The 24,105-nt window shown below is 33.1% G+C and overlaps 1 long non-coding RNA gene and 1 other non-coding gene across 5 annotated transcripts; one reads left to right on the forward strand and one right to left on the reverse strand.

Moving 5' to 3' along the window:
* Positions 1-346: 346 nt before the first annotated feature.
* On the forward strand, positions 347-23,475 carry LOC128191168 (uncharacterized). Of its 4 annotated transcripts, none has more exons than XR_008244418.1 (6): positions 347-667; positions 12,959-13,212; positions 13,303-13,441; positions 13,559-13,724; positions 14,145-14,209; positions 22,396-23,475. It is a non-coding gene; the product is annotated as an uncharacterized LOC128191168 (long non-coding RNA). The 4 variants fall into 4 exon arrangements; XR_008244419.1 differs by lacking the exon at positions 22,396-23,475 and adding an exon at positions 16,699-17,212; XR_008244420.1 differs by lacking the exon at positions 22,396-23,475 and adding an exon at positions 16,884-17,212.
* Trnas-aga (transfer RNA serine (anticodon AGA)) lies at positions 4,382-4,456 on the reverse strand. The gene has a single exon. It is a non-coding gene; the product is annotated as a tRNA-Ser (tRNA).
* Positions 23,476-24,105: the final 630 nt, after the last annotated feature.

Raw genomic sequence — 24,105 nt, forward strand, 5'->3', positions numbered from 1 at the left:
AAATCGTCCAAATGTGCTGCATAAATATCTTGGGACAGACTATAGCTGAATAAAACGTTTACAGTAATAGTTACGTACCTCAAACTGTTATCTGATAAAATAAGATGCAAAAATGTTGAGTGAATATCAGACATATGTACATGTATTGATTTTGTTCAGTTAACATTTCATTGAAATATAATATGAATGTAAATATATATATATATATATATATATATATATATATATATATATATATATATATATATATATATATTTATATATATATATATATATATATATATATATATATATATATATATATATATAGTTATACAAATCCGTGTTGTGGGTTATTTCATATACCTCAGACTCACGTTGTGGGATCCTTAGGTGGTTTATGGGTCATCTATATTTTGACCCATAAACCATGTAGTTCAAAATTCACAGGGAGGTTGAAAATGGTATTATTAACATAAAAAACAAAAAAAAATGTTTTTTTGACCCACACGGATATATTGAAAAATGTCCCAGAACTCAAAATCTATTTTTAGAACATCGCGTCAAAGCTACTAGTTTTGAACATTTTGTCTATCTATAAACATCCAGCGGGGTGTCCCACAAAACGGTTTTGTGATGCACGCAATGCATTGTTGGATATCAATGGCGGAGTACAGCAGTAACTTGGGTAAGTACTGAATATATTTTCTTATTAGCAGTAATTAGTAGGTCATATTTATAAAAATATGACGAGGAAGCAAAGATTATCGAACTAAAAGTACAATTAAGAAAAAATGGCGGACGCTCTTAGGCTGAAACGTCAAACGGCTGCCTTTTGACCATGCACCGATTCGTAATGCTGAAATGTCAAATGGCTGCCATGCACCGATTCGGAATGCAAGTGTCATTCTTCAGCTGTACAGTACATGGGGAACAAGTCTGCGAGTTCAGAAAACTTGTCTTGAGCGGTTAGATTACTTTTTTGTTCGTTTGCATACATAAAAATGTATTGTTTACAGGTGCAAGTAGAGAGTCCCCCAATACTCAACCCCGGGACTTGTTGAACATTTCTTCCTTAAATTATATTTGTTATGCACTAATTTGTACGACCGGATTGATTAAAGATCGTTTGCTTATCACTTCCCTGCCATGTATACAAACTGGTGTTCACTGGGGGATAGTAACCTAGCCTGGAGGCATATATACGGTAGCACATGCAACCCTGTGTCTTTGTTGTTGATCGAGTCTAAAGTAGTATATAATACTGTATATGAAATAGTTCACCGGAGATTTCATTTCACCCGCTAATGTTACGGTCCATCTATCGTCAGTGTAATTACATGTATTCCTTAAGATTTGGATATATCCTACCGTATTGCTTAAACAATAATAATTTATATATGTGCTTAATCATGATAATTGTTCACACCTCTGTGTGACTTTTATATTGTGTATATAATGAGTCAACCTCTCGAAGACTGCGGGCATGAGTAGCACGTGCCGAGAGTTCAACTGTGTATAAACAAAGTAGGCCCAACCCAGACTTATTTCAGAGACACCTGGTTTAGATTTCATTGAGAGTTTTATTTTGAATCTCCAGAAAAAAACTTGTAGATGTGTTCTATTATAAAAAGAAATCAGCTTTTTATATCTACCCGGCGATATTTTTTCTTCCTTTAATTACAGACCCTGAAACGTACTACTACACCAAAAAAGCGTGCAACTTTCGTGCGAGAAACGTTTCGTGTAAACCGTTTAGCGTTTCGTGTAAACCGTTTAGCATTTCGGGCAAAGCGTACAGCGTTTTGGGCAAAGCGTGTAAATCGTTTCGAGCAAAGCGTGCGAGAACCGTGTGAATCTTCATCAGATTTCATTCGGAACTCTCTGACAATTTAATTGTTTCAAAATAGCGCTCGTGTTAAACATTACTTTTAACTGTTTGTGATTGGCAAAACTCCTTTGAGATAATCTTGTGGAAAAAATCTATAAGAAATGATACACTTATAAATTGAACTAATTTTTAACAAACAAAAGAAAAGTTCGCGTATTGAAAGAAGACTAATTACTGAGACTATTCGGCTGTGTACAACCAGTACAAATAACCTTGGACATTGGGTAAGACCTGCACCTGGCTGAACCGGTCAATCAAACTCTGTGTATTCGTTTTCATTGGGTGGTCACGCGTCTCTCTTTTTTTGTCAATAGCCAATAGAAATTTAATGACTTCAAGGTAGTCGGAATCAGTATTTGATGATGCACACAATTTCAATGATAGATTATTTAACATTAATTTGAACAAAATTAAATGTAAACATAGAAAGAAAATATACTGTTCATTTCTATGAATTGCGGGAAGTAAATTCTTCTGAATACCGATTAAAAATATTTCTACAAATTATTATTTTAATTATTTAAGCTCTGATAACGTAAAACAACAGATAATTAACACACTGCAATTTTCCTAAAATGTACACATGCAATTGATTATTATGGGAATCTACATGCATGGTACTTAATTCAAATAAATTACATGTATGATAGATATATTGTACGCCCTTATGCGGGGCGCCGGTTATGTATACGAATATTGAGACAAAAATCTAAATCATTTTTTGTTCTTTCCGAAATCCGAAATAGTAATGACAACTTTCTTTATTGTTTCATCCATTGATTTTCTCTGTGATATTATGTACAGAACATTTATTTACGCGATTGATTTGACATAAAAAAAAATGTATCGGTTGTTTATAGCATTTTTCTAACTTATGTGACTAATTTTATTTTACATAACTTTCAAAATTATCAATGTAAATAATTACAGGTTTATTAACAGTTAGTATTTTTACATCGTATTCTCTGAAACCATTAAAAATATTAATGTGAGAAGAAAAAACAAATCCCGCCGAATACTGAAAAACCGATTTCAGTTTGTAATCATATGGATTTTATTTTTGGTATTGAATATTTTCTCTGGAATTTTTATTATTTACAGGACTAACAAGAATCATGGATATTTCTTTTAAGCAATAAATATGTTTATAATTGATTTTAATTGATCAATTCAATACTTATGTACATAAATGTTTCTAATATCAGTATTTCTATTATTTCGGCTTTTCTTAAAATTAATTCTTACTAACAGAGTCAGGGTAAAAATCCGAGAGGACCCGAATCGATCAGGATAAAAGCGTGTGAAAAGCGAGCAAATCGTTTCGTGCGAGAATCGTTTTGTGTAAACCATTCAGCGTTTCGTGTAAAGCGTTTAGTGTTTCGGGCAAAGCGTGCAGCGTTTCGTGTAAACCGTTCAGCGTTTCGTGTGAACCGTTTAGCGAGCATGCAGCGAGTGTGTAGTGTAGTAATACGTTTCAGGGTCTGTACCCTTTGTACGGTTCTCATTTTACTTTAACCATGCGAAATCGATTTCTTGTTTATCGTAAGCACACGATCAAAATGCATGACAGCATGTAATAATGATAGAAAGATGATTCAGTCTTAGCGATCGAAGTAAGAAATGTTAGAAGAAATAAATCTATTCACATTTAATTTGTTTATGATAAATTACTACAGTATATTGATAAAAATCCATATGATTTGTACACAAAAATTCAAGCAGTATTATAATAAACACTCATGATTTTATTGGAGATTTGCATAAATTTGTGCAAAATTTCATATCAAATTGAAAAAAACCCATAAATTAGGCGAAGCGATGAATAGGGCGAGGTCCACGTGCCAGGAAAAAAAAGTATCGACCTGATATCCAAAAAATACGGTACTTTTAATGGGCGATTTTTTGTCTATAAAAGGCCATTGTTTTAAACATTCCATATATTGAATTTTGAATGATGATTTTTTTTCTATCTATAAAGTAAACTTGTAATAATCTTAACTAATGAAATTCATGTTAATATGTAGATGTTTTAAAAAAAAGAAAATAAACATTAATTGTGAGAAATCAAATTCACAATTATTGGAAATGAACTATATGATCAATATGTTACTAGCACTGTATGATCATTTTTTTTTTACATGATATGATATGCTTCCTGTATGATAAATGTTAGCTGCAATAATGTAGCCCTCTCCCGATTTTTTTTTTTGGAGAGGGCTACAACTCAAAAGGATCTCCGTAATGGTGCAAGTGCGGGAGTGATTCACTCCCGCAACAATTTCGTCTCAAATCGTACATAAATGGAAATAACATTTGCATTTCTTACCAGAACTCAAACATTGTAGATGTCTATGGCATAAATTAATCCAAAAATATCAAGTATAGTCCATATATCGGTTATTTTTCGTGTATGTCAACAACACAAGTTGAATTTGTCCGCCATGTTTACTGGCCTTGACCAGTTTTATTTTGGGACAGCCAATGAGATGTAACGGAATGGGAGAAATAATGACGGACCAGACCGGGATTCGAACCCGGGCCCCCTGAATCTCTAGTCAGGTGCTCTACCAACTGAGCTATCTGGCGCCGGTATTCGAACCGGTCTGACCGTCACATTCCTCCCCCCTTAAATGATCTTCGTCCCCGAAGATCACCCCAGGCTCTTCCCCTGGCAGGAGTTCACCTGTCAGTTCCAGGGGTTGGTCACGGCACCAAATGTAACGGGATGGGAGAAATAATGACGGACCAGACCGGACCAGACCATTTCCTGAAACATTGTTTTAGTGATAGAACGAGGAAAGATCGATTATTTACTCTGTCATTCACGTTATCAAGCCCATCAAAACTCCAAGCGTAGATCCCATACAATCACGCTAGAACTGTCATGGCTGCTGAAAAAGACGACTGGTAAACATGCTTATGTGTTTTATCTGGTTTTGATATATATACGGTTAGTTTGTTCAACCTGAATTAAAAAATCATTTTATCTAAAGGAAGTCAAATATAAAATCGAAATTTTTAGACCGAAGTCAGTTGCATTAAAAAATTAATTTAGCACCATTACGGAGATCCTGTGGAATTGTAGCCCTCTTCAGTAAACATCAGATATAAAAATCGGAGAGGGCTACATTATTGCAGCTAGATACATGAATAACACTTTTTAAGGTCTTCCGTTTCCAACGGAAGACCTTTCTATTATTGTGCGGGTTAAGATTATTCTTATTTTTCTTTTTTTTTTTTTCTTCCTAGACGCGAACTTTGAGGCTTCATATCGTGCTCATTTCTGAACGGTTTTTGCTCAAATTTTCAGGGCTAATGGACTTTACAAAACACTACCTTCATCAATTCATAAAAGTTAGAATTCCCTTTCCGTTAACGAGTTATTCCCCTTTTAAAAATTTTTAGGGCCTTTGGTTTCCAGACAAAGGCTCCGAGACTATGATAGCAGGGAATGGGAATTCAATGAATTTGAATAACAAAGACATTGAAGTTGTATACATCGGTTTTTGTTTTTGGATTACGATCCTTATTTAGGAAAAGGTAGGGGGTCAAAAAACAGGATTCCAAAAAGTGCAAAAATTTAGACATATTTTCCTTTATATCTTTTTAACGAAAAATATTTTGTTAAGACATGTAGAATAAAAGTTGTGCAGAATATCAAGGGCTTTCATTTGACACCAATAAAAAAGGGCTGGCCCCTTAAATTAAGGGCCAATAGCCCCTAAAAGTTTTTGCTTAATAACTCAAAAACTGTAAGGATTTTGATATGGATGTTGCTGGAAAAGTTGTTTGTTGGGATCTCATAAAGGTCGTAACAATATTATTTTGTAAGTGATTTGTGTAGTATGAGTGTAAAAAGCTTTACATGTTGACATGTACTGTTTTCATTTGACAAGTTAACGAAAGTCTTTGTGCGTACAACTGGCATAAAGTTGCCGCAGAAAGTATGCTGGTTTATACAGGAGGCATTAATTTATAAGAATTTTTGTTGTTGTTGGAGTACATGCTTTTTTTTAGGAGTTTAAGTCATTGTTGTTAAGTTCTTAAAGTGCACAATCATTAAAAACGGCAATTGGAAAACAAAACATTCTTTTTCTTTTCTATTTAACCACACAATATGGAATTAAAAAACTCTATGCATTAAATTTTATTTATTAACTCCATGCATTTAAAATCTACCTTGAATCAGAGCTGTGTGTGTGTGTGTGTGTACCATTACGTAAGCTCTCCTTCGCCCGCGGCCGAGAAAATCGGTCACCATGCTCGCGGCTGTAGCGGTCAGCCGAGAGCTGTGTCTCTCATATACATGTATGAGTTAATTTAGCCGCGAACTCGATAATTGGTTTCGTTTTGATTACACATAATTTTTTTATGGATTAAACGATTGGGTGTCAATTAAGAAATCGTTCAGTTAATTAATAAAAGCAATGTCATTCTCAATTTAAAGCAATAATAGACACAGATCAATTGTGGGTTTTAAGTTTAAAATAAATAACTTCTATTTGATAGAGTATGGTCATTATACTGCAAACTTTTCTAATCTTCCTGGGTTCTGAACTGTGCCTGTCTGTGCGTTGTACATGTACCTTTACGTAATATATCCTTCGCCAACGGCCGATGAGATCAGCCACGGCTGCATTACCTAGCGGTAATAAAGCGGGTATTTAATACACAAGATTCTCACACCGCGACACACACTTACATGCATATAAACGTGTTTGAGTTAATATAGCCGTAAAAACAGGAACTGTTTTAATTTAATCCTATAAAAGTTTGTCCATCTTGTATTTATTCAATCGAACATTTGAGTGTAAATGAATATTAATGAGCGATATTATTCCAAATCGTAAACATCGTACATGTAAGACATAAATTAATGGTTAGTTTGTTTATGTAAAATATTTTAGAAACTGCACAAATAATGTTTTAAATCAACCCCCCCCCCCTACACACACACACAAATAGTAAACCTTTAAATGATGATCATCCTTCGCACATGGCTGAGGAGAACCGGCGCGAGTGGACAAGTAATCCGGGGTCGGTTTGTGTTCTTCTACATGTACATTATCGCGCGTTCATGTTTCATATTTTGCACGGACACAACTATATTTTATTATGTTTTCAACTATTATATTCGTTTAAGATGAAAAGATAAATTCATTAAACTTGTACAGTTGATTAAGCATTGATTTATAGATAGCATACAAGGTAGTTTAAAAATCAAATTATAATCAAAGTTCCATGTAACATGTTTGCAGTAGGTGCTAGCACGATAAAAAAGTCCTGAATTGAGGCATTCGATGATTTTTTTTTTTTAAAAAATTCACATGAATTTTAAACAACTTTAGATTAGATTCTATCTGTCACATATTAATCACTTCTGTAGTTTTTCTACATGGTCGTTCGTTTCTTTGTAGAAGCGAACTCATTGCTGCCCCCTCCCGCCCCGCTGACAGGAGCTCGCGCTGGACTTTTTCAATTGTCAAAACGATATTAAGATCTATCGAAAATCATTTTTGGTGGCTTCTTCTCATGTGTAACATTTTGTTTCACTTTCCCACCCGTTTGTTTATTCGGTCAGTCTGTGTAAATTCAATCGCCACATGCGACCGAGAATCTTGTGTCGCTTCAGCGCACACAGCTCGGAACATATATAGCTCCAGGTCATCAATTGTTATATAATTGAGGAACTGTTGGAATGGTGCTTTTACATAAAATAATAAATAATAAAATCATCCAGAAAAAACGTTACCGTAACTCAATAGTCAATACCAAAAATAAAATCCGTATGATTGCTAACCGAAATCGGTTTTTCAGTATTCGGCGGGATTTGATTTTTCTGCTAACATTAGTATTTTTATTGGTTTCAGAGACTACGATGTAAAAACACAAACAGTAAATACACCTGATATTATTTACATTGATAATGTTGAAAAATATTTCAAATTAAATTAGTCATATTCGTAAGATAAAAATGTTCTACGAACAACCGGTTATTTTTTTTCCTATGTCGTATCAATCGCGCGTAAATAAGTATGTTCTGTACATATATATACATGAACCCAGAAAAAATTCAAATGATTACACAAAAAAGAAAGTTGTAATTAGTATTTCGGAATTTTTTTCTGAAAGTAATTTCACATTGTATTGAAAAGAACAAAAAATAAAAATGATTTAAATTTTTGACTCAATATTCGTATATATTACCGGCGCTTCGTACATGTGTAACGGCGTACAGTGTATAGATTATTATAATCTGTTCGAATCAAGTACCATGCGTAAAGATTCCCATAATAATTACTAGTAATTGCATGACTGTGTACATTGTAGGCAAATCCCTGTGTGTTAATTACTTCTAAGACTCTTTGTTTTCCATTAACAGTGGTTTAAATAATTTTCAGATAATTAATAAAATTTTTGTCATTTGAATTGTATGCTTCATCAAATACTGATTCCGATTACCTTGAAGTCATTAATTTTCCATTGGCTATTGACAAAAAAAGAGACGCTTGACCATCTAATGAAAACAAATACACAGAGGTTGATTGACAGGTTCAGCCAAGTGCAGGAGACACCCGATGTCCGAGGTTATGTGTGCTGCTTGTACAAAGTCGAATGGTCTCAGTAAGAGTTATCGATGTAAATAAATAAAAAAATATATATGCTTATCAAAACGTGATCGTTTAAGTTACAGCGAAGTACATTGAAGCGTTTAATAGGGGTTTACTCCAGAAAAGTTTCTACCTAATGTTTTGACTGATCGTAGCTGGGCGGAGTTAAGACATTGCCGCTCGTGACTTGAATGAGAGAAAGAAAAGAGAGAGAGAGAGAGAGAGAGAGTTAAGTAAATTATAAGTGGTGCCAATAAAGGAATAACCATTAGTTATAAACTTGCAAACAAATTAATTAAGGTCTGTATATAAAAATTACATGTATATCCTATATTGTATTACTTTAAAGCTTTTTAAAGAACGATTATGAAAATTTCTTTGGCCGCGCGCCGTCGACAACATGCACATGGATACGAATGACGTAGCTTATATTCTACTAAATTTTCTAGCATGGAGTCCGAGAATGCGGACATTAAATATTTTAAAATGCGAACGAATAATCACTTATGAACATGATGAATTGAGATGTAGTGTAAAGGAAAGGCAACGAAGGCGGATGCTTAGTGGAAAAGTAAAACGTCTAAGGTAAAGAATGTTTCACACTGAGTTACCATGAAGAAAGTTTTTATACAAAGTAAATTTACAACCTATGTTTAATTCCAGGAAGATTCGGCAAACTTTGATTTAATTATTAACGGTAACACTTGTAATAAAAACAGTTTCTTAAATATTCGTACAGTCTTCGATGTTTGACATTACCTTATCCTATTACTGATGTATATATAGACATCGTTGTTCCCTGGTTAAAGAATTTCAAAACACTTCAAAGTTTCTTAAATTTATAAGATATACTATGTCCCGAGTTTTTTCTTCCACCACTTTTTGCTTGATATTTCATACCTTTGTGCTCAAACTACGTTCATCCACTTATATGAAAAATGTCCAGATTATATGTGTTGAAACGCCCCCTCTACCGCTTCAGGTTTCAATACACATCCCAATATTGAAAGTCTACGGGGATTTTGCATTGCATCAGCCATTAATAAGCCCGGATGATAACGTTTAAAAATTGCGCGTGGTATCCCGAGTACTTCCGAATGGAGAAAAGATGTAAACATTTCCCATTATAATTCTCCATAAGAAAATTGTTTTCGTTCCTGTGAAATTTAATGAGTGAAAATTGTTCAATGAAGATATCTTGGATATATTCCCTTTCATCAATTGAAAGTGAATTGAAGTGTCAGTGAGTTCCGAATGAAATCTGATGAATGTTTCACGCGGTTCTCGCACGCTTTGCCCGAAACGCTAAATGGTTTACACGAAACGCTTCACAATCACACGAAACGCTAAACGGTTTACACGAAACGTTTCTCGCACGTAAGTCGCACGTTTTTTGGTGTAGTAGTACGTTGCAGGGTCTGTAAATTTTGTCATCACGCAACAATTCTAAACTTGCACATAGTAAATATTTTTAAATAAAGAAGTTATCTTAGACAAAAGGTTACGTGTTTTGTAGGCGGGTTCGGTTTTTAAATCAAAGCACTGATGTACTGACGAGAGTTGATTTTATCGAATATTATTTATTTTAAAATCAACGATATGCTAGTTTGCTTGGCAAGTAGTTTATAATCTGCGTTTGAATTATGCACATTTTTATAATATGAATTCTCTGACTTTTCCGACTAGAATTTCGAGAAAAACTCTAATGAATCATGTTGTGTAATATTTTAAAATAGAATTGATTTCATCAAACTATGTTTTGGTATTCCAAATATTTCAAAAATTGTATGGATCCAACCAATAATGAACTCTAGTCTTGTTCAACCAGATGCTTGGCTGTCTCCGTTAATCTCCGACAAGTAAGAGATACCAGGTCACGTGATAGCTTGATGATGCGACCTCTAAATATAGCCTGAATCTCTACTTGCCGGAGATGTAAGGAGACAGCCGATGGTTGAACGATACTATATATTGAACTCTGGCGTAGGAATACACACGACTAAAAAAACTTCAAATTGTTCGTACCATTTAAAATCTGACTATTTCCAAGGTATTTATAAAAAAAAATTCCTTAAAAAAATGCTTCATTATTTTCAAGAACTAAGTCTTGTCAGCGGCGATGATTTGTGCTTAGGTGCAAACACAGTTTCAGTTTCGGTATGCTAGAGTAACTGCATAGGAGAGTTGATTAAAATCAACTCCCAAAAAACACAATTCCTCACATGAATCATGAGTACATGTAACAATGCTAGCTACCCTTTGAATATTTAACTCGCCATTAAACATCTCATTTTTTAAAGAATGTTTGAAACGATTACATAAACTGTGTTCGACAGATAGTTTTCCTAAAACATTTACTTTCTTTCTTTTTCAAAACACGTTTTATATACAGGCTTTCAATCACAACACATTTTTATTACAAAAGCAGAACTGAAAGTTTAGTCATTATAAATTATTGACACCATATCACATACATTTTCAACTCGCAGCAACAACGGAAGACCTACTCGTGGCTTTGCCACGAGCTCTGCTCTAGTTCTATACACTTTTTCATACAGGAAGCATTATGATATCATATCATGTGAAAAAAGACCATACAGTGCGAGTAACATTTATCATATCGTACAAAAAGCAAACCGTGCTATGCTAGGAACGTATTGTAAAAACTGTATAGCGTGTGAGAAGCATGTGAGAAACATACAGCTGGTATAGTAGTGTGTTTCAGGTTTTTATTTGTATGAAGAAAAAAAAATTATTACCTCCTCTCCCCCCCCCCCCAAGAGCTTGCATGGGGAAAGGAATATTTTGATCTAAAGAGGTTTTATGAAGATAAATATTATTTGTTATTTTTAATTACATGTATATTCTAAATAATGCATCCCCCCCCCAAATATTTCATTTTGCGAGGGGATGCTCTGCTTTGCGGTGCCCTTGTATTTTTATACCCCCGCAAACGAAGTTTAGGGGGGTATATTGGTTTCACCCTGTCCGTCTGTCTGTCTGTCCGTCTGTCCGTCTGTCTGTAGACGCAACTTTGTCCCCCCTATAGAATTTTTTATTACTGCATGGAACAGTTTGAAAATTTGTACATATGTTGAACACCATCTGAAGATGTGCACCTGCAATTTTTTTTAAGATCAGACAAGATTTAATGATTTTATGACAGTTTTCATTTTCCTTATTCTATATATTGTACACTAATGTTGAAAAGTAAGGGAGGTAATCCTTACAGATTTTATTAATTAATTAATAGAAAACACTCTAAAATATATTTATATAAATACATCCAGATGGAGTTTTTTGTCTTTATGTCTTAATTAATAAAAAAAAATTATTTTTTATAAGTATTCTATCAACTGACAATGCAAAGTTTTTGTTTGTCGATGATAAATTCTTAGGAGCTAATGAGAACATCAAAGACAAGTGTGGCTGAATTCATTTGTCCCAAGGGAGCCATTATCTGAGCCATGGCTCAGATGGAGCATGTGTTTAGGGGAAATTGATAATCTGTAAAATGGGTGATGGTTTTGGGGCTATATTTTAAAACTGTTTCATGTAAACCAAAAGGTCTATCATTATAAGGAAATAAATAATATAATTATTAATAAAGAAGTTAAACTATTTTTAGAGGTTGTTGAAATTTATTTGTCAAGTAATTTGATGAAGTGACCCTATTGGGCATTAATTTAAATGAAATTCAAAATTACTGATATGATTGTAGTGTTTTGGCAATTTTAAAATTGTTTGTAATATTAAATTTTCTTTTTTACATATTTTTACATAGTATGGTAATTATGGGAATGTTTTGGGAGTTTATTAAATTTAACAAACTCATCAAAGAAAATCATAGTCCTATGGGATCAATTTTCTGATATGGAGTTCAATTGTGCCATAGGAGAAAGTGAGGAAAATTTGAAACAACTAATTGCATCTGTCAAGACTCTTATTAGAAAGATATTGAAAGTTTTATCAACAGAAGAGCATTGCTTGGCTACCGGTATTTCTATTCACTGCAAAGGGAGGGGTTATTGTCATTTTGTTGGTTTTTCCTTAAATCAATTAAATTAAAAAAATATATCATCAAAAACATACATTTGTAAATGTATTGCTGTTATAGATATGTTTTTACAGTGAAATTCTGACAATTTTGATTTTAATTTTTCTTTGTTAACTTTTTTTTTTTTTTTTACAATTCTAGAATTTTTTTTTTATGTGTTCCAAACCTTAATTATTATTCAATTCAATTATTTGTCCCATTTGAAATTAGCCTAGCGGGGGTATTAGTCCCATTAGGACAGTTCTAGTTTAAAAATACATTGTGATTCATATATCGTTACCACTATATTGTGATATGTATTTGTTGTTTCATAACGCATGCATTGTTCATATAACCATAATATTTCATCATATGAATGCTTATGTTTATATCTAACATTAGACTTTTTATCTAAGTATTGTTTTCATTATTATTTTACAGCATTGATAAGTATGAATCTTCCAAAAGCTTGGAAAGCACATTAATGATGCAACCTCAGACAAGCCCAAAAATAATGCTGTTATGAAATTAATGTTGAACAGCTACCCAGGGAAGCTTTGACTCTTTGCATGGAGGAATATTGATAGACAGTAGGAGATTAGATATGACTTTGGACTCTGTTGCAGCACTGTGATGCACGTTCCATAGATTCTTCTGAACACTGCACTGATTCATCAGATGTCAGACATGAACAGGTATTTTTCATTAACTACATTACTTTTTTCAACACATGATTTACAAGCTTAACTCTAATTACAATGAAATCTTTTTCAAATTTATAACAGAGAGCATTCTAGAGAGGGACACAATGGTAACTCATGTAGATGTTCCACTAACTAGTTAAGATGGGCTCTTAACTGATACTACAGTCTACTCAGGACCATGTAACTTCACATGTTCAACAGCTTTGGCATTTTACTACAGGTATTGCCTTAAGTTACTCTTTCTGAAATATAGGGGAACATTTCAGTAACTACAGTAGACCTGTAGTAACTAAGTAACTAAAATTTCATTGACAATTATTCTTTGCCTGTACTCTAGGGAGGAATTTGAAGGCAAATCCTGTTGAAGCACACCCAGATGTTCCACAGATTCTGCAGAACAGTGAAGATCTGTTGCAGCACATAATTACCGTATATACTTGTTCAACAGATTCAACAGGTCATAAAGGACCATGTTGCAGAATATGTTCAACAGCCTTGCATAGGTATTTTTATTACACAAATACATGTATTCTGAATGATAGGGAATTTTTGTCAAGGCAGGACTTCACTAGAATATCATTGTTCTTTGTATACTATAGGGAGCATTTTGGAAGCGGCAGTTTTGCATATACCGCATAGTTTAGTGCTAGGATCTTTTTAAGAGCACTCGATTGGCGCAACAATTTTTGGACTATTTTTATCTCCTTAATAAGAAGACCTATGTATAAAGATAGAGAAAAGTAATAAGATTTTAAAGCTAAAATATTTAGATTTTTTTCTTTTGTAAATGATAGTTTATAGCTAGACAAATCATATCAAAAAAATTAAAGAAGATCTGATGGTTAATTTATTAACCACCCAGCCTCCTTAAAGGATGCCATCCGAGTACTAATTAATCACCAAATCATTTTATTTCTTTTCAGAATATGAGATAGAAGCTTGTAATGGTAGTAGCATCAGCATTGTCTGGAAGGAACTATCAGTGAAGGTAATACATGCAGGTACATTATTTGAGGGTCCTCAACACCTGTTAAAAGTTCTGCATACAAGCCCATTTTCTTAATTAAAGATATTGATTTTTACCATGTGTTTTGACTTAAAAATTACCCCCCCCCCCCCCACCCCCTTATAATCAGTTTTTTAAGGGGGGACTTTAAATTTCATTTCTCTTCATTAAAATAAATGCTCCTCCAGTATTCACACTCAGAACCTGTGGGTTGGTAGACTGAGGGTAAACCCATAGCTGCACAGAGATATTTAAAACACCAATTATTGGCGATATAAACTGTTTCACATCGCGTTGAAATTGCCATGATGTGACGTATTGTCTTAAAAGTAGAAGTCACAGGGTGTCGAGGATTCTTAATTTCGTTATTGTTTTAGTTATATTTTGTCACCACTTTTTAATCAGCCTTTATCCTTAACTTTGACAATGACAGCTTTTTCTCTGAAATGGAATTGTTTGTTCTGACATTTTCCCTGTAGATTGTTCATGATTTTTTTTGTGTCTTTGTGACATTGTGTATATGCAAACATATAACTGTGTGATTGCTCATGGTTTTTGGGTCACTGTCAAATATATGTATTTGTGTCTGTTCATAGATTAAACGTGGGTCATTGTCATATATATATATGTTTGTGTCTGTTCATGGATTGTGGGTCATTGTCATATATATATAAATATATATATATACCGGTATATGTTTGTGTCTGTTCGTGGATTAAATGGGGGTCATTGTCATATATACATGTTTGTGTCTGTTCATGGATTGTGGGTCATTTTCATATATGTGTCTGTTCATGGATTAAATGCAGGTCATTGTCACACATACATGTTTGTGTCTGTTCATGGATTGTAGGTCATTGTCATATATATATACTATATATACCAGGGTTGTCCAAATATGTTCATGGACAATAGCATTTTTATCATTTTAAATGGGTTAATTTATTCATATTATATATCTAAAACTTTGTCATAAAATTTCAGATCAAACCAAAGTGGTCTTTATTGTTTTCTATAGAAATAAAGTAAAATTTTAATGTATCAAAGGCTCGCAGAAAGTAAGCACGTCCCAGCGCAAAAATTGTCCAAACTTTGTAATTGAGTTTTTAGATATGTATATTTACTGTTTTCATAATCTTCTATTGTGATGTAGTCTGTATTGTGTACATTATTTTCATACATCATTTAAAAATATTTTCAAACCAGCAGAGGACATTTAAAAGATATTACGGCAAGAATATGTCTTTAAAAACGCATGAAAAAGCAACTTCATCTGACCGCTGGCAATAAAAAAATTGTGTCAACTGAAGTAAAAAACTGAAATGAATGAAACGATTATGGAAACTTATCCACAAGTGGCACAAGTGATATGTTGATGGAATATGCGATTGTACCTTCTGACCAAACGGTGAATGCGGCATATTACTCTCAATAAACCCAGTACTACGTCATTATAATTTAACGTCATACTGGGCTGTGCGGCCTGTATAGGCAATGTATATACATTCATAACTCCATTACAAAAATATACATTATTATGCTCTTTATTACAATATTATAATACTTTCCTGAAAATGGCGCTTCTATTTTGAATAAAATTACATGTGTCCACGAACTTTTTGGACAACCCTCGTATATATATACGTTTGTGTCTGTTCATGGATTGTGGGTCACTGTCATAGAGTTTTTGTTCTGCAATTTTTTCTGTGGATTGCTCATGGGTTTTTGTGTCTTTGAGTTTAGACATTTGTGCATATGCATGCATACATATTTAGTTTAGATATATATATGTGAATGCTCATGGTTTTTGGGTTGCTCTCATATCTACATGTTTGTGTCTGTTCATGGGATGTGGATCACTGTCATGGATTGGTTGTTCTAACATTTTTCCTGTAGTTTGTTCACGCCTATTTTGTGTCTTTGACTTTAGAAATTTGTGTAAGTGCAAATATATATGTGAATGCTAATGATTTTTGGGTTGCTGTCATATATACATGCTTTTGTCTGTTCATGGGATGTGGGTCATTCTAACAGATTGTTTGTTCATGAGGTTTTAGTGTCTTTGTACATAACGCCTCAACTACCTTATGTGGATGATGATAATACTTCAACATTAATTTACATGATGATACTTCAACATCACATGCTGAAACTTTAACATTACAAGCTGATACTTTGTCTTTATATGATGATAGTTCTTTGTTACATGCTGATACTTCTTTATTATGTGATGGTACTTCACTCTGCGGTGATTCTAAAAATAGGGAAGGGTCATCTTGAGATTGAAATACACTAAAATTCAGAACTCATTGATGCCTGACAAGTTTTTAACACTGGGCTTTTTCTCTGTTTCGGAGATTGATCAGATATTACTAAGGTCCACTGAGACTAGTTTAATAGATCAAGATACTCAACAAATAATACCACTTGATTATGTGTTGTCCTTTAACAGAGTCATTTTATATTTAAAGAAAGCCTGCTTGGGAAAACCATTGGCGCTCCCCATCAGTGCATACAAATCAGGGGGTTCGAGGTACCCCAGGGGATTTTTTGTCCAAAAATGTGCATTCTGAAGTGAACCCAAGTTTATGGCGCTTGGTCAAAGTGGACCGCTAAAAGTATTCATAGCACCTAATCAAAGACTTCTGTCATTCAGGTTACATCAGATTTATGGGTGGGCTTTCCCTGGAGATCCACGTAAAGGAGTGGACAATGTAAGCACTAATTTTTTTCAACAGTACAGTTACTGCTAAAATCAGTTTCAACAGCGCACGTAGTCCCTAGCATCTGACTTCATGTAAGATATTCCAATCTGGAGGACGCAATGCTCTATCCTTTGTATGTAGTTTTACAATAATTTTATGAAAATGGAAATTCGATCATATGTAGATCAATAGATGAAATATTGTAAAATATGGGATCCCCCCATTCCGTATTTTATATTTACTTGTTGACTTGTGATTGAGGGGTAGGTCTGCCACCACCACCACCACCCCCCTCCCCCCCCTCCTTAAATAAAAGATAGTTTGTGAGAAGCGCTGGGATCTAATGGATGATTGCTCATGCTCTGATTTCCTTACGACAGAAAGTAAAATTGCTATTTAATGGCGTAGAATGCCCAATCCAAAGGGGGTAAAATAAATTTGAGGGCGCCTGCCTGCAGAATTAAAACAATCAACCTACAACATAAAACGTACTCATAAAATTGGCATCCAATTTGAAGGCGCCTAAACAAAGACGAGTTACAATAAGGGGACTATGGAGTTGTTTGACACACAGAGATTTCGGCGCAAGTTCCAACAAATGTAATCAAAAGTGATGGTGCCCCCATTCCCTCCAGCATCCAGTTTCAGCTGAATGGCACAAGCCCTAGTATTGGGAATATAAGTTTTGATAATAACCAATGGGGTGTCCATATTTATATAAGGAAATAAGCATAAAAGAAGCTTGTTTAAATTGTTGGGTACAATGTAGCTTGAATTTAGTCTATTCTCTCCTTAGTAATATCCCTGAGTTTTATCGAATCACGATCCTGCTGCTTATAGCGAATTTAGAATCACCGCATACTGTAATACCATCATTTTATGAAATATCAGCATGTATTAGTGAAAGCATATAGTGAATAGGTATAATCATATAATAAAAAATTATCAGCATGTAATGTTATACTATCAGCATGTAATGATAATTGATAAATTATCATATAATGAAGAAGTATCAGCATGTAAAGTTCACTTGATGTATCAGCATGTAATGTTGATTGATGATCAGCATGAAATGTTGAACTATCAGCATATTATGGGCATTATCTACATAAGGCAGTTGAGGTGTTCCATTTCTTTGAGTTTTATTTGTGTTTGCATGTATATGTATATATATGTGAATGCTTATAGTTCTAAGGTTGCTATAGTAATACATGTTTGTGTCTGTTCATGGATTGTGGTTCACTGTCATATATATACATGTTTGTGTCTGTTAATGGATTGTGGTTCACTGTCATATATACATGTTTGTGTCTGTTAATGGATTGTGTATCACTGTCATATATATACATGTTTGTGTCTGTTCATGGATTGTGTATCACTGTCATATATATACATGCTTGTGTCTGTTCATGGATTGTGGGTCACTATCGTAGGTTAATTTTTGTATTATTTCTCCTGTACCAGGTAGTTTGTTCATGACTTTTTTGTGTCTTTGAGTTTATACATTTGTATATATGCAAATATTTTAAAGGGGCACTGTCATGATTTTGGTCAAATTTTGTTTTTCTGTTTTCATTATTTACAATGCTTTAGGATATATTTCTAATGATCAAATGAAATTTGAGAGTCAGTCATTGAGTTACAAGCAAGATACAGAGCTCACAATTCTTTGTCATGTAAACCAGGATTGTGCCCTATTTTTTTATTTACATAGGTTCAATATACAAGTCTTTTTCAAGCTGATTTGTCTATCATTTTATTCATTTTAAGAATAAAAAAACAGTTCCTAACATTTAATACATTCATTTTAGGTCTATAACTGGAATTTTTGCTTCAACATTCAAAATTAAAACAAAAGATTTGTTTACATAGCAAAGTAATTTCTTATTTAATTTTGGTCTCAAGCATTTTGATATTAGTATGATAGAATGCTGGAGAAAATTGTATCTAATTTGTTTGATGAATTATTGAACTGTATATACATGTTTGTGTCTGTTCATGGATTGTGGGTCATTGTCATGTATATACATGTTTGTATCTGTTCATGGATTGTGGGTCATTGTCGTATATTTACATCTACAAACTTTAAGTATAAATTCCTTAATTTCTTATGAAAGGTTATAGTTAATTCATAGCTCTATAGAAACAGCCAGACTGAAATCTACACGCCCCATTTAACTATTGGTCGAAATCTACAGCGGCTGAAAGTGACAGGACTGAAATTAACACGCCCTGTTTATCGATTGATCTGAACCTACAGCGACCTAAGTAAAATCACGGACTGCATGAAATAATCATGATGATGTCAGACTGAAAGTCTCACAGGAGACGATTTGGCTGTTTCTTTTAGCTAACGTACATGTGTACGTTAACAGTAATTTAGTAAATTTTACTAACTTTTCATAATCAATTTATTAATTAGTTAAAGAAAGATGTTAATATAAACAATAAAATGCTTTCTTTGATGATTCATGCAGGTTATGAAGGTAGCGATCATTGCAGGAAAAATTTACATAACCCGCTAACACTGGTTATTTAGCAGGTTATGTATTTTTCCTGCAATGTCACTACCTTCATATCCCGAATGAATCACTATAGAAAGCATTTTATTGTTTAAATATGTTACATGTTGGCGTCGATCTGTTCATGGATTGTGGGTCATTGTTGTAGATTTCTTATTTTAACATTTTTCAGTTGATTGTTCATGAGTTTTTATGTTTTTGAGTTTACTGATCAATAAATATTTGCTTTAACGGCGTATTGAACAACATGTAACTTCCAAATAAAATGACTTGCTTATGGAAAGGAACGATATGATTAACATAATAGGATACACAGAAAAACCGTGAAGTTAAATGATAAACTTTCTAGGATTAACACTCGGTACTACTGGATTTGTGCATGATGATAGATCTGTATGCTTGATCAATAGGTCTGATAAATGATATGATAGTATAAGATTGTAAAAAATATTGATGCGGGTACCATATATATATGTTTGTATCAGTGTTCATGGATTGTGGGTCACTATCATATATTGTTTGTTTAAACATTTTTCATGTTATTTGTTTATGTGTTTTTTGTGTCTTCAAGTTTAGTCAATTGTGTATATGCATTCATACATATTGAGTTCAGACATTTGTAAATTCAAAGATATATATGTGAATGCTCATTGCTTTTGGAGTGCTGTCATATATATAAATGTTTTTGTCTGTTCATGGGATGTGGGTCACTCTCATAGAATGTTTGCTCAAACATTTTTCTTGTGACTTTGAGTTAGATATTTGATCTTTATGTTAATTTTTGGTTCTCTGTTATACTGTACCCGCAATGAATTTAACATGATAATAAAATGATAGGATAGAAACCACGCACGATATGATAGGATTGACGCATGTTATACATGTACATTGAAAAGTGTACATGCAAGATACGATAGGAATGATACACCAGAGGAAAGGATAAATGATGTTCATGATAAACATATAATATTAGCTCTAAATGATCTTCAAAATTAATGTGATAAATTAATGGCATAGTTTGATAAAAAAATGTACAAATTAAGATACTCGCAGAAATCTTTTTATTATCAATTGCCTAGTTGTTAATCCTAGCTGCTTCATCTAAAGGGTATACAAAAATGACTTATTGGCTTACATGATTAATAAATTATCTGTATTTCTACATTTTTTTCATTACCGAACATCCCAGCCAAACACTACTAACATCTCATCCCAACATCGAATCCTGTGGAAATTAACAGGTTCAATAAAAATTCAACTGTTGTTTATGATAAACATGTAAATTCCATACAATAACAAATTATATACAAATTACATGTAATGTTTACGCAGTTATAAACTCTAGTACATATGATTAAATGTAATACTATGAGCATTTAGTCTAGAAAAAAATGTTACTGTAACCATGTTCCTATAAAGATCTTCAATTGTTCACATTAATCTTTTATTTTCCATTACTTAGTACATATATGATTAACATGTAATTTCTAATTTGATTTTTGTCACAAGAGTTTTGATATTAGTATGATAGAATGCTGGAGAAAATTTTACCTAATTTGTTTGATGAACTATTGTACTGTAAAAAAAATGTTGGTGTCTGTTCATGGAATGTGGGTCATTGTCTTGTATATACATGTGGATTGTGGGACATTGTCATGTATATGTATACCTGTTTGTGTCTGTTCATGAATTGTGGGTTATCATCATATATTTCTTATTCTAACATTTTTCAGTTGATTGTTCATGAGTTTTTGTGTCTTTGAGTTTACTTAATTGACATTTGTATACTGGATATATGCGTCCATACATATTGAGTTTGTACATATGTACAATGAAAAATATGTATGGGAATGCTTGTGGTTTTTGAATCTCTTTCATGTATAAATGTTTGTGTCTATTCATGAATTGTAGGTCACTGTCAGAGATTATTTGTTCTAACATTTTTCCTATAGTTTATTACTGTGTCTTTGAGTTTAGTTATCTGTTTATTTGCAAACATAATTACCAGGTACATGGGATGTTGGTCACTGTCATAGATTGTTTGCTCAAATATTTTTGCAGTGGGTTGTTTATGAGTTTTTTGTGTCTTTGAGGTCAGATATTTGACTGTTCATATGCGTACATATATATATTGCAAGTTTAGACATATGTTTATATGCAAATATTTGCATTTCCATTGTTTTTTCCCACTGTAAGCCCATACGGAGGAGCTGCAATTATTTCTCTATAATCGCAATTGCTCTGTCAGTATACTATGACGTCAAAAAGGTGTAACGTTATATATACTTTTCCATGACGTTATAGATTTAAACCACTATACAATACATCATGTGTTTTTCTCCAACTCCATTAAAATTGACGTATTTACATGTAATATTAAAACATGTTTTTGATAACATTTTAAAGGAATTACTGTTATAACATATCATTGATTCTGTTAACAAATCTATGTGAATTAAAAAGATACATTACAGTCTGAATGTTTACTTTTGATGTAATAGCTAAATGTCAAGGTCTAGGCTAATACAGGGTATTTGCAAGTGGTAAAATGCAAATATAAGTAATAAAAACGATTATTTAGTGAACATGGCGTTATGAATAGCAACTGCTCTGCTGGCATATTTTCCATGATGCGCTAGCGTGCATCATGGAATATGCCAACAGAGCAATTGCTATTCATAACGCCATGTTCACTAAATAACGTTGTTTATTTCTTAAATATATACATTGATATGTGATCGCAGATAATTTTTTAGTTTTTAAACATTAAAGCATTATTACTTGAAAGATGTGGTCACAATTTACTGCAGCATAGTGTGTATACAAATTGAATACCAAGCACTAGCATGTTATGAAAATGTGTTGCATACACTATTATTTTAACTTACATGTACAATTGTAGAATTTAATTCACTGAACCTTTCTTATATTTGATTCACAGATTCTTTTGAAGAACACAAGGATTATGTCCCAAGTGGTATAGAATCAGTGGATAAACCATCATGCACCACATTACCATCAAAGAAAAAATGGACAATGGAATAGGACATTTGAATTTTATATGGACTTTAAAGATTAAAGTGTACCAAGAGAGGCAGAAGCACTGAAAGTAAAAAACAATTGCAAATTTCTTGCTGATAGAAGTATTCATCAGAAAAAGAGTAAAATGCAACATATGCTGAGACTTAATCAGCAGATACGAAAGCTGATTCCAATGAGCCGCCGTTAAACGTAATGGCGGAAGATGAGGATGCAAATTTAGGACGTTTGGTCTTGCAGTAACAAATGATTCTGTAATAAACCCTTTAAATTTCAACAGTAATTGGAAGATAATCTCCTCATGAAATACCCTGGACTTATTTATAAACAAGAGTCGTCTGTATGCTTCATGTTTTAGATTGAAGATTGAATGTGTATGTGTTATATCTGTATTACTCTCTCTGCTTCCCATCTGCAACATGTGTACCTGTGGTGTAACCTCATGGTTTAGTTTTTATTCGTTTTAAAATCTTAATATCAGCAATAAGATGTTGTAATTTCTTATGTGTTAGTTTTATGTTTAAGGTCAAGTGAACATGATTGAAATATGTATTGCATATATTTTAAAAGTATATTACAATGTAATTTAGAATACTTAACGTTTTTAAAAAAGGACAATCATATTAATATCTAATATTTACATGTAGTGTATATTTCCCCTTATGTTTGCAGAGGACATCTGTGACGTTCAATTTCTCATGACACCTGTGGGTTTTAGCTCTGCTGGCCATAGACCAGAAGAGTGTATGCGATGATCTGTTTGTGTAGCTTTCTGTTTGTCTCTCTGTGAACAATTTTCAAATGCTACTACTATTACAGCTATCAAGAATGTTCACATATATATACATGTCTTGTGTTTGAAATCATGCATGACACATTTTTCTAACTTTGAGAAATAGAATATATAATCTTTAACTGACAAAAGTGTTCCCTTATTAATATTGTTTTACCTCTGCAAATAAAGGTATCATGGTATAAAGGATTTACCTTGTCTGTCTGTTAATCTGTGTCTACATTACAAGTGTTGAGGATGGATTGCTATGCCATAGAAATATTTTTGGTGGGGGTTATGCATTTGCTGCTGCCTTTATTTGACACAGAGATGGTCATGGTCATGTAGGGATTCGTCATGACCTAGACGTGGTAGTACATGGACAAGGTGACAAGGAAAATAATGATTTGGGGTATTACCCTAATACAAAGTCACAAGGAAAAGCGTATAGGACATTTTGATGTGGCCTAAGCTATAACCGAGATAAGTTGTTCACACCTTAATTTTTACAAGTAGTTTCAAACCAATGGCATTTGACACTTTAGTCGTCAATGATTTTAGTGAAGAGGTTTTCTGGTCTGTTACCATATTCTCTTTGAAGATAATTATAGAAACCAAACTTAGAAAACAATGTATTTGAAGACATTTTTTTTTTTTATCTTTGACACCGGTTAAGGACAATGTTTTGATCTATGTTCATCTTATCAAAAGGGGTACACAGACCAAACTTCTTCCTGAGATGCATTAACATATACTAGTATATGATCATTTCAAAGCATGCTTTGCATGCTGCTTCTGACTTAAATTACATAAGTCTGTGATTCATAAGCACAGTATCTA

This window comes from Crassostrea angulata, chromosome 7, assembly GCF_025612915.1.
Source record: "Crassostrea angulata isolate pt1a10 chromosome 7, ASM2561291v2, whole genome shotgun sequence".
Taxonomy (NCBI): domain Eukaryota; kingdom Metazoa; phylum Mollusca; class Bivalvia; order Ostreida; family Ostreidae; genus Magallana; species Magallana angulata.